Here is a 12386-nt window from a genome sequence, read left to right as displayed (position 1 = left end):
GTTCAGTATAAAAAAATATGTTACTGTGCAATAAACATACATTTAAACATTTAAACAGCAAAGCAAAAGTAAGACAGCAGAAATAGGTCTGTTTCAATTACATAATGCATAGATTAAGGTGCACAGTAGCTAAGCATATCCAGAGAATGTAGAAAGGGCTAACCAGGTTTGGAACAGGAACATTGCCAGTGTGATTTGAGATATAGTTTAAGATTTTTTTTTTTGAATTGTGAGAAAGATGGTTATAAAGTGAGAACAGAAGGCAGTGAGTTCCAGATGTTTCCTACATAGTTAGAGCATAGTGATTCACCATCAGCATTATTGGATCTGGATGTTTAGACTAATAGTTTATTGGAGGATCGAAGTAATAGCAAGTTATTATAGGGGTTAATGATACATTTAAGAGCAGGTGTTTTTTCAGGGTGGTGAAGAATCTGATGGGCTATTTTGAGCTGGCTATAGTGAAGTAGGCTAGTGCATTCTAGCCATTCCAGGTGCTTCAGGTTAAGGCAGTGGTGGGTCCTGTAGGCCATACCTGTGGCGAATCTAGCAATGTGGTTATAACAGATAGCTAGTTTGCTAAGTTTTGATTTGTTTAAGTTAGTGAGAAGGAGAGAGACGTAGAGAAGGGTTAACAGCAATTGTGTGCAAGCAATAGTAGATCTGGCGTGTGGGGTAAGGAAACATCTGACCTTATAGAGGGACCCAAGTTTTTTGTTGACAGTTTTGATGGTTTGATTAATATGGGTGTCAAATTTAAGGGAGTTGTCTATAGTGACACCTAAAAGCTTAGTATGGGCATCTGGTGATATAATTGTGCCACTGGAGGATTTAATGGAGAACAGTCGAGAGGGGCTCTTACAGGTGGGTAAGAATGTGAGCAATTTGGTTTTGTTAGGATTTAAAATGAGTTGATGACTTGAGAACCATTTTTCAACTAGGTTAAATGTGTTTTGGGTGATTGCCATGAGATCTGTCAGGGAGGTGGCTGAACAGATTAAGGTAGAGTCATCTGTGCATTGTATGCATGTGGCCTGGGGAGTGGCGGTGGGCAGGTCGTTTATAAAGATAGAGAAGAGAAGGGGACCAAAGATAGAGCCCTGGGGAATGCTTACAGTGACAGGTAAATGTGATGAAAGTTTATCTTGCCATAGTACAGCTTGCTGTCTGCTGCCCAGATATGACTGAAACCATTTTAGTGTGTAGTCATTAAGTGATAATGTTTTTAAAGTGTCTATGAGAAGATTGTGGTTAACCATATCGAAGGCCTTGGAGGGGTCTAAGAAGAGGACTGATGTAAGTTTGTTATTGTTTCAGTTTTCATTAATGGTATTAGAAAAGGTTAGTAGGGCTGAGGTAGTACTATGAGTTGGCCTGAAGCCATGCTGTGAATTGGCTAGAATTTTGTTTTGAGTGAGATGGGACATCACTTGTCTATGGACACATTTTTCCATGATTTTGGCTAGAGGTGACAGTGTTGCTATAAGTCTAAAGTTAGATAGCTCTAGTGAGCTGCCTCTTTTGTGGAGAGGAATACTATGGGATATTTTCCAAATGGTGGAGATGGTGGCTTCAGACAAGGTATGGTTAATGATAATGGAGATGGGGTAAGCAATGGCATCTGCTGCTTTTTGCAGATACTCTGCAGGAAGAAGATCAGCTGCTATGGTGAAGGGCTTTAGCTTATTAAGCAGAGATCTAATTGTAGATGTGGACACAGGATGGAAGGTAAAGGAGGAGGCCAAGGTAGCTGTAGCATTATTTTGGCTTGGGATAGGGGAGGTGGTTATCAATTGGTTGAGTTGGTTAGCCAGGGATCGAATGGTTTCTGTGAAGAAACTATTAAATGTATTTGCAATGTCCTTAGGGCATTGTTGGTTACAGTTGTTGGAGTGGGAGTAGTTGACTGTCCTGGACACAGGAGCTTTTTGATTCCAACCCAGAACTTTTGGGGTTTGTTTTGATGTTTTTGTTGGAGATGGAAGAAGAAGTTTTTTTTTATCTGCTAGGATAGATTTTTTTGTTTCTTTTCTTAGTTGCCTGAATCTCTGGTGGGTCTTTTGAGGTACACCATTTGTCCCATTCTTTATTTCTAGATAAGATTTTGGATTTGGACTCTTTAGAGAGCCAGGGTGCAATTTTAAACTTAGTTCTAATGGAGCGTACAGGAGCATGGGAATCTAGAATATTAAGGAATATAGAATTGAAGTAGGCTACCGCATCATCAAGTGGAAGCTGCTTGAGTATTGACCAGTTGTAGGCTTTAAGTTCATTCTGTAAGGTACTGACATTAAAGTTTTTATTATTTCTGGTATTTCTAATGGTAGTAAGGTGGGGGTTGTCTAATTTGTACTTGATGATATATGTGAGTAAGTGATCACTCATGTCCTCCGGAAGTGTACCTGCATTGTACTGGTCTAGGTGATTAATAAGAATCCAATCGAGGATACTTTCTTTGTTATTGGGTTTTCCGATCCTGGTAGGAGTGACTATATGCTGGGTGAAACCATGTAGTTTTATAAGGGTATATGGAGAATCAGAGGAGCAGGAATTCCAATCAATGTTAAAGTCCCCTAACACCATAGTTTCTTGGGGGTGGGTACAGGATAACCAATAAAAAAAGTCCTCAAGGGTGTTACTGTTGTTGTTGCCTAGAGTGATATAAGTACATGCAATGTTAATACTTTTATTTTTGTTGAGTTGTACTTTAGCGATTATAATTTTGGCATTGTTCATTGGGGGAGGTGTGGAGGGGCTAGGATAACTCTAATGTGTTTATATAGACTACGGCTACACCACCACCTTTTCTAGTTTTATGGTCTACTCTGAGTATGTCATAACCTGGTGGGATTACTTCCGTATCTTTGGTACCTGGTTTTAGCCAGGTTTCTGTAAGACATAACAGATCTGGGGAATAAGTTGCTTATAGGGTATGGATGTTGTGGATCTTATTGTTTATACTCCTAATATTTAAATGGCAGGCTAGGAGAGAGTTTAGGGGTCTTGTGGTTAGTGAGAGTTGAGGAGGTATGACATAGTTGGAGTGACTGTCAGATGGGGGTAATGGGCCTGGATTTGGGTGGACATCACCATCCATAGCAAGTCTATGGTTTATGGTGGAAAAAAACTTGAGGGCTTTATAAATATATGTTTGATATAGAGTTTGTCTTTAGGCATGATAGTTCTAGGTCGGATGAATTGGTACAGTTTGATCTCGGACAGGTGGGGATTGTGGGGGGATATAACTTGGTCTGTCTTATTAGATGTTAGAGAAGGGTTGGTTTGGTACAATGGATGATGAAAACCTAGGTAGGGCCAGTCTTCATATAGGGTAGAAAGATATGGAATAAGTAGGAGGGCTAGTAGTGATGGTAGTAACAGCATATTGGGTGATGACATATTGCTTGGCTGATGTTTGAGGGAGGAGTTATACTTAATATGGGGAAAGAAGTAATTACCAGAAAGTGGGGGGAGGTGGTGTGGTCTAGTATGATGTTGATTGGGTGTGGAAGGAGGGGTGTGGTTAGAAGAGGTTGAAATTTAGCACCACTGGGGGCGGGTGAGATTTGGGGGCAGGGAGGGGTGCAGAGCAAGCCTGAGTGAAGTGAGGGCGAGTGGAGCGGGGCTAATACTAAGCCACAAGGTAACCTTTTCTTAAAGAGTTAGAGAGGTATTGAATTAGCTTAAATTTTAGTTTTTATGGATATAATTCTTAATACAGGTCTTAGCTTTTTTGATATGCTTTTTCCTTATATTCAAACTGCTGCCTGCAATTTTACGTAGTTTTAATAGGTAGTTAAAGCAGTAGCTAACTAGAGCAGATTTAGCAATTGGGGAATCCTAGGGTAATCCTGCTAGTGCTGAGGACCCAGTTGGCAAGGAAAATACTTGCAGCAAATGCCAAATACACTTAATATTAACCTTATTTAGTTTTTAAATTGTGGGTAAGGTAGAGTAGCTTCCCGTTTTATTTCATATTATAGCATTCTCTATCATGCTGCCTGTATGACCTCTACTTAGATTCATATCTAGAACTGTCTTGCATTATCATATCTTCTTTCTTGCCATTGTTGGATCTATTTAAGCTTTGCTATTGACCTATGAGCATTAATTTACTGTATACATTATGGAATTGTATCTGTTGTTATTATTAGCATTTGCATGATTGTTGCATTTCTCTGTATTTAAATCTTTAGTATTGTAACTACAGAGCTTTCCTCCCTGGGCCTCTGCGGAAAAGGGGTTATTATGCCCAGTCAGACTTTCCATGTAATAAGATTAAATAAATGCATTTGCAATGGTTTATCATGACAACATTTAAAACTGCTTAACTAATCATTACAAGACTTCTAGAAATTAAGCAAGCAAAAATGATAACACCAGAGAAAAGTATTTCAATAACCATTGCATCAGTTACAATTATTTAAACTTTTGTTTTTTTTTTTATTTTACATAATAACACCATGTTTAAATAAGCAGATGCTTTAGACTTTGGACTTCACCAAACTATCTAAATAACAAAGTTATACTTGAAGTCTCACTTTTTTCTACCAACTCAAGTTAGAATCCTATGAATTAAACTGGAGATTTCTAGGCTGTAACAGAATGAATAATTTGGGAGGTAAATTATGCATCAAATTAGCCTGTATTAAAAGTGTGCATATTTACTGTTTTGGTTACAGAAATAGTTCAGTTACTTAATTGTTCAAATGTGTAGGTGGTGTGAGCTAAAATAGCTAACACGTAAGTCTGCAAAAACCTGTACTGCACATGCTTCATGTCAATGAATTACACAAAACAAGTGCACAGACTTAAAAAGATTATATGCAACCAACTAAAAGTGGATAAAAGCATCACCTAAAAACAATTAGAGACAGATTAGAGATATGAAGCAATATTGCAGCATGTATAAATCAAACAAGGCAGAAAGATATGCAGTAAGCAGAGAAAAGGAACACATCATGCCTCTCAAACTCTTAGTCCAAGAAATGTGGACAAAGCCTGACAAAACGTGTAAGACAAAGGTCTAAAAATAAAGACAGATTATCATTATCTTTAAGCTACGGGCCACTTGTTGAATGATCCGATTACATACAAGGAACTTTGTAGCAGTGAGGTTGATATATTCTTAAACAGCATTCGGGTATCTCTTCATGAGTTACTTATGGAAGGCGCAATAGGGAGAGAGCTATAGCAATACTTTTTAGTTGAATATCCTATTATACCCCTCACGTGTGATCTCCCCAAAGTACACAAGTGTCTTATTGACCCTCTATAAGACCTATTGTTTCAGATCAAAGGTGGGCAACTGAGCCAGTCTCTCTACTTAATGTGGGAAAAAAAAACTATGCCCTGTGGTTGAAAGGGTGAGATGTTTACTGAAAGATACAAGATGTTTTCTTTCTTTACAGTACAACGAGTGAGTTGATATTGATAGCTCAGACTTTATGCTTGTTAGAATGGATGTTGTTTTACTATTCACCATGATTCCTAATAGCTTAGGCGTTGATTTTGTTAGATTGTTGTCATCTAGATTCTCAGGATATAGCACTACACATATACACTTGTTATGTACTTTTTTAGAAATTAATTTAGAACACAATGTTTTCATTTTTAATTACTGGTTTTATCTTCAGAAAGTTGGTGCAGCAATGGACACAATGTGTGCCAATAGCTATACCAAATTAGTTGTAGTGCACTGGGAAGTTTCACATGTGGGCTGATAGCAATAAGTACCAGAGGCTTATACCCTTCTATATTAGATTTGTTGATATCTTTTTTGTTTGGACAGCGTCTTATGATGTGCTGAGTTCATAGACTATTTGCATTGGTACCATTTATTTCCTTAGTTTCACAAAGAAATGTTGATTTGAATCAATGAACTTCCTGGATGTTACGTTTTATAAGACTATTACAAGTCTTAGCACTAAGTTGTACAGAAACCCTTGCAAAAAGGTGAATGCATCCATGGTATGTTCACAGGAATGTCTTGAAGGGTCAGCTTTATAGGCTGTCTAGACCTAATTGTGATGAAGATGTAATGTTAGAGTCCTTTGCTCAGCAAAAGAATGATTTTATGTAGAGAGGCTATTCTGAGTCTGAGGCTGATGTAGCGAAAGATGACCTCTTGGGACATAGGGCTGATCTTGCTAAACCTTATTTTTCTATCACACATGTGGCACATAGAGTTTATATGCATGGTAGTAAATTGAGGTTTTGTTTAACTTATTCTAATGACATCCAGGTGGTATTTGATGTGATCAGAAAGAATTGGCATGTCCTTACTCTGGACGAGAACCTTAGAGATCTTTTAGGTGAAGTTCCTAGCTTCACCTTTAAGAAAAATAGTTCTCTGAAGCAGCTACTCTGCTATAAATCTATGGATAAAACTAATTGTTTGACTTCCAGCAGAATGGGTACATATCTATGCAGATTATATAGAATTTGTTGTTATATTGATAGTTGCAGTAGCTATATGGATATTACAGCCGGACGCGTGTATCATTTCCATTTGTATGCAAATTGTAGAAGTCAGAATCTTGTATACCTTGCTACTTGCAAAGTCTGCATTGTTATTATACTGGGAGTACCAATAGAGCTTTAAGATTTAGAATATGTGAACATTGTAATGATATTTTGAAACAAGAAACTAGAAATGCACTTGCTAAGCATATTTTGGCTATTGATTCTTCACACAAGTTTAGATTTCTGGTTTTAGAACTATTTAAGCCTAGAGTCTGATGTGGTGATTTAACACCAGGATAGAATGTTTGGAAAATAATGGATTCTGGAACTGAATACTGCTAGTGGCAAAAGTCTTGAAGGCACTGCACCTTTAAGACCAATTTTAAGATCAAGACCTTTATCTCGTTAAGTTTTCAATTATGATTTTAATTAAGCTTTGTAGTACTCAAGTGTTTTTATGTGCAATAGATCTAAAGAAGCGCCTGTGGCAAGTGTGAAAGCACTTATCTTTTAATCTCTGTTATTTTAATAAAGTATTCATCAATTTTTTACACATTGTGTTGTGCGATGCTTGGCTGGATACTACTGCTGTTTTGATACCACAGATTTTAAATATTGCTGTTATAAACTTAGTTGCTAGAATAACAGGGTTTGTGTTACCATCATTTTTTTGAATGATTTGAATTCTGAAGCTCAAAAGTATGTCATTATTTAGTGACTTCATTCCTCAGATCATCCCAGTGATTTTCTGGAAAACCACAAATTTTATGAAGAATAGACCAAGAATATGAGTCAAAAATCTGGACCTTCTGTAAAACTGGACAGTTGAGGGGTATGTAGCACAAAGATATAGCAGAGCTCAAAGGGCAGAAGCTACGACCTGCACAAAGACCCAATTGCATGTCATTCAACAACAAAAACAAAAAAAACTTCATTCTAAGATACACACACACACACACACACACACACACACACACACACACACACAGACACACACATACTCACACGCTTGTGCACACACACACACACACACACACACACACACACACACACACACACACACACACGCACACACACACACACACACACACAGTTACAGGATCCTGCTCCACAGTACCTATCCCAAGTGGAACAGATGATCTCCAGAAATCTTATAAAAATTAAAGTAGTATAAACTGTGAGGAAATATACACTCTTAGAAATAACTATTAATGTATCAAACACCTGGTTATTTTCATACTGATTTTAACAAGTCATTAAGCAATGAATCAACAGGGTGTATGTAGATTCATCCAGAGAGCTTAGTCAGTTATCAGTCTTATATAATTGTCAGTACGCAGTCATCCATGTGTGGAATGTATCATCCACCAAGCACATGACACTGTGTACCAGAAATTGAAGGTTACCACAGTCTCTCCCTTCCATAAAATGAAACTTCCACTGCACAAAGAAACACCCGCAAGAATTTCATCCATGATATGAATGAAAGCTTTATTTGCATTGATTACCACCTTCCTCCTGAAAATACTTGCCATTTGATATAAGGTATTTTACTCAGCAGGCACTTGGTTACCTCCTTAATGGTCATCTCCATACAATGTTCCACATCTGCCTTGATGGCCTTGACTAGCTGTGCAACCTCTACTTCATTTGGGGTAGGTGGACTGGGATGACAAGTAACCTTACTGAGCTCTTCCCTTTTTGCAGTAACCTGTCTCTGCATTTGGTGTTCCTGTTTGGGATACAACCCCACTAAAATACATTCTCCATGAAACCAGAAGTTCTCGATAATGACAATGTGCTTAGCAATCTATAATAATAAGGTTTTATATATATATATATATATATATATATATATATATATTTTTTTTTTTTTTTCTATGGTACCAGGTGTCACTTCCTTAAAGTCACTCTCTGTTAATGGCATCTTATGCTACAGTGGCCCCCATAGCTCACTCTTTATCCCCATTCTCATTTATAGGGTTGTGTTAATTTTCTGTGACTGTTTTAGCTCACACATAAAGAAGAGTTAATGAGCTGCGCAACACCCACCGTTTGAAGAAGCGTGTACACAATATCTCAGAGCACTGGTGTACTGTATACATAGCACTTTGTGTATTGACACTTTTGTTGTCACTCACTACAGTCTGCTGACTCCAAGTGGAAGTACCTAAAATTAATCTTTTATAAACATTAGCCAAGTGCAAGGCTAACACAGAGATAAATGCAGTTTGTATAGACAGACTATTGTGAATGTGATGAATATCAGATGCATACAAACATGCACTGTCAGATAGACTTATATCAATTAATGCACAAACATTCTCTTACTCATTCATGGTAACACTGTAACAAGTATAACAAAACTACCTCAGACCAGGAGTCAAACCACAGAGTAATGCAATGTCTCCCAATTAGAAGGACTAAATAACAGACCAACAGAAGGTACACTGGACATAACTAATGGTCTACTAAATCATGTCAGTGGAGGCTGTTTAACACTGTCAACACGATTGGATAGTAGTTAGACATTTTTTTAGTCATTAGCTGGCTGTTTATGTCTGAAGGAACATTCATGAACAGGATATGCTTATGCAATGAGAAACAAATTATTTGTGTGTTATTGTGAAATACATTGGCTGAGAAAGAACCATGTGAAACCATTATGTCAGGCAAAAATATACTGTTTGAATGATGTCATTAAGTAAGAGATTCCCCCTTTCCCAGTGATGCACTGACCTTGGATATAATTATGTTAACTAAAGGGTACAGACAACACAGCACCTCACCTTGTCTTTGTTTGGGTCTTTCCTCTCTCACCCAAAATGCATTTAAATTCCAGAGTGAAATTTCAGTTGTGAATACAAAATAAATCTGAAATCTGGACTTCAGTGATTATAACATGAAATTAGGATTTAGCTTTTCTTAACATAGTGCTGTCACTAGACATAATTGATTTAGTCACGCTCTTGTAACTTAAACATTAGATTATTTTATTGTCATTGTGCAGTAAAGTTACTGTATTTAGATGATTTTCTATTTTCATTGTATGTACAAGTCATACATCAGTATAAAAGTGTGGGTCTATATCAAAACATCGAAGTTTCAAAGCTTTGAATGTTCTAATATCGACCCCTATTTAGTGAAAGCTGAAAACATCGAAACAACAGAAAACCAAATTTTTTCCTAGGGAAAGAATTCAGTTGTCCGTTTCTGTTGCTTCGGTATTTTCAGTGCTGTGGTGGAAAGTTAAGGGTCGGGTTCAGGTAAGGGTGCGATTGAGTGTGGGTTAGGTTAGTTAGGGTTAGGGTGCGGGTTAGGTATGTGTGCGATTGTGTGGATGTGAGAGTTAAGGTGGGTTAGGTGAGTTAGGGCGTGGGTTAGGTATGTGTGCGATTGTGTGGACATGAAGGTTAGGGCGGGTTAGGTGAGTTAGGCTTAGGGCGCGGGTCAGGTAAGTGTGCGATTGTGTGGACGTGAGGGTTAGGGTGTGGTAGGTGAGTTATGGTTAGGTCGCAGGTGAGGTGAGTGTGCGATAGTGACGGACCTTAGGGTTAGGGTTTGGGTTAAGGTAAGTGGATAGTTAGTGGTATGTGTATAGTTTAGTGTAGGGTTAGGTGTAAGATTTTAGGTGTATGTGTGTGGATTGCTGTTTGTTTTGTGTACTTGTATTGTGTGTATGTGTTTTGGAACAGCAAACGTTTTCCCTAGGAAAAAATTTGCATTTCAGTATGTTCGATGTTTTCAGCTTTCGGTGAATAGGGGTCGATATTAGAACGTTCGAAGTTTTGAAATTTCAATGTTCTAATATAGACCCTAAAAGTGTATAAAATGTAGCAATTATTGCAATAATGTGATTTATTCAGATGAATAATAGGATTTTTAGATCCCATTATATACTGGCTGGTATGCTGAATAACATATTACATCACAGAATGGACACTCAGTGACTTTCAGAATGATAATCAAAACTACAGCAGATTATTTAACAGGGAAGTGAAATTATTATACCCAGTATAACATATTTATTATGGATAACATGTGGGGTAAGGAACACAAAATACTTCCACATTCTGGCCAGTTCACTCAGCAAATACGGATGAAGCCCTGATTTGTTCAACAGTGTCCCAAGCAGAGTTAGTGTCCTGAGAGCTGAGAAATGCTACCTGAGACTGAATAACAATTACTGGCTCCCTGTCTTGGAGAGTAGGAGATGGAGGGGCTTCATGTTGATCCACTGAGAGGACACAGAAGAAATTGTTTGTACTAGATTGTGGGCCACATACCAGGGGGTGTATATATTGAAGCATGCATGTGCCGCCCATCGGCAGGTATAACATTGCTCAGAAAGGGGAGGCAATGCAGTGCTAAAAGTAAAAATCCAAATTTTCACAATGTATGACTAGAGCACTCTGAGCACCCAACTCTAATATGGCAGGGAAAAGAATAAGTTGATCATCTCTCACCCCTGGGATGGATGGATGTTTAAGGAGTAGGCTGGATGAACATTGCTGGGCTAGGACCCCTCTCCAAAAAATCTTGGAATAACCAGAATCTTGCTTAACAGGCAATCAGTCTCTCAGCCATACAGAAGCATGACCATACTATGTACACATACAAACAGACATATGTGCAAGTGTGTGCATGCACAAAAGTAAAGTGACACGAAGATGAGATTTGTAGAGTGATGTAGTGCCTGTCAAATATCAATCTGTAGGAGCCACTCTGAATATCAATATGGTGCCTTATGTGAAGAGATGTGAACAGTATGATGGGGAGTTGTTACCATCCATGCATTTCAGACAAACTAACAGTGGAGTGAGAAAATCCAAGGAAAAAGTAACATTTTTTTACAGTAGCATGGGCATTTTATTTTAGGAAAGGTGAAGTCAGGTGAAGATCTTAAACACATCTTTGGCCATTGCAGATGAGCATGATGACTGAAAGGCAGTAGGTGTGGTGCCCTTGTACAGGAAAAGGGAGGGAAGGAAAGTCTGGGAGACCCACAGCTCTGTATGCGTAACTTAGTGACATAGAAAGCCATGGAAACAATTATGTGCAGATAGAGAGCTGCTTATGTAGCAGGCAATAATCTCCAGAACAGCATCTAACATAAGATCATGGTCAGAAGTAGCTGTCATTCAAACCTAATCCCGGTTATGATTGGATTATATGTAAACACAATAGGAGGGTATCCTGGCTTCACCAAAGTATAATGCAATTTTAAAACAATGGATACAAAATGTGGAGAGAAGAACAATGTTAAGAATAAGGAATGTGATTTGTGGAGTACTGCTGTGGTTAGTCCTGGTTCTGTGGTTTCAGTGCATTTGATTCAGACATATCTGTAGAAACAGAGAGAGAACAGGATCAGCCATTTTGCTGATGACGCAAAGGTACATGCAGCAACAGAAGATGGTGAGAAAAGTCTACAAAAATGGATGGTGAAATGCTGAAAAAGTGGGTAAGAAGGTAGTAGTCCAGTACACTGCAGGAAGAAAAATGAAATGCGCTACACTTTGACCAAACGCTTTGTTTATAATATTAGATGCAAAGTGAGTCAAAATGATAGCAATAAGGATGAAATGGCTCCAGGGATGTTTACCTATCTTCAGGCTGTGAACTCTAGAAGTAAAGGCATAATGCTACTATTTCAGTGGGACATGGTCAGGCCTCATCTTGTCTATTTCTTGTAGTTCTGGAAATCAGATGATGAAATGGCATCAAGTTGCTTTATGAAGTACAGACAAAAGCCGCCCTAATGCTGCATGGGAAGGGAGGAAGGATATGATGATTGGATGGGAAATAGGAAATTCACCCCGGGGATCACTTCTGTGGCTCTACTTGACAGTGGCACAGGAAAATAATTTTCTTGGGTGGCAAAAGCCAGAGTACCTTTTTGGCTGGGCTTGTATAGGCCC

Source organism: Protopterus annectens, chromosome 7.part0 (assembly GCF_019279795.1).
Source record: "Protopterus annectens isolate FY-2018-M chromosome 7.part0, PAN1.0, whole genome shotgun sequence".
NCBI lineage: Eukaryota > Metazoa > Chordata > Ceratodontiformes > Protopteridae > Protopterus > Protopterus annectens.
Note: the sequence above shows the minus strand (reverse complement) of the source record.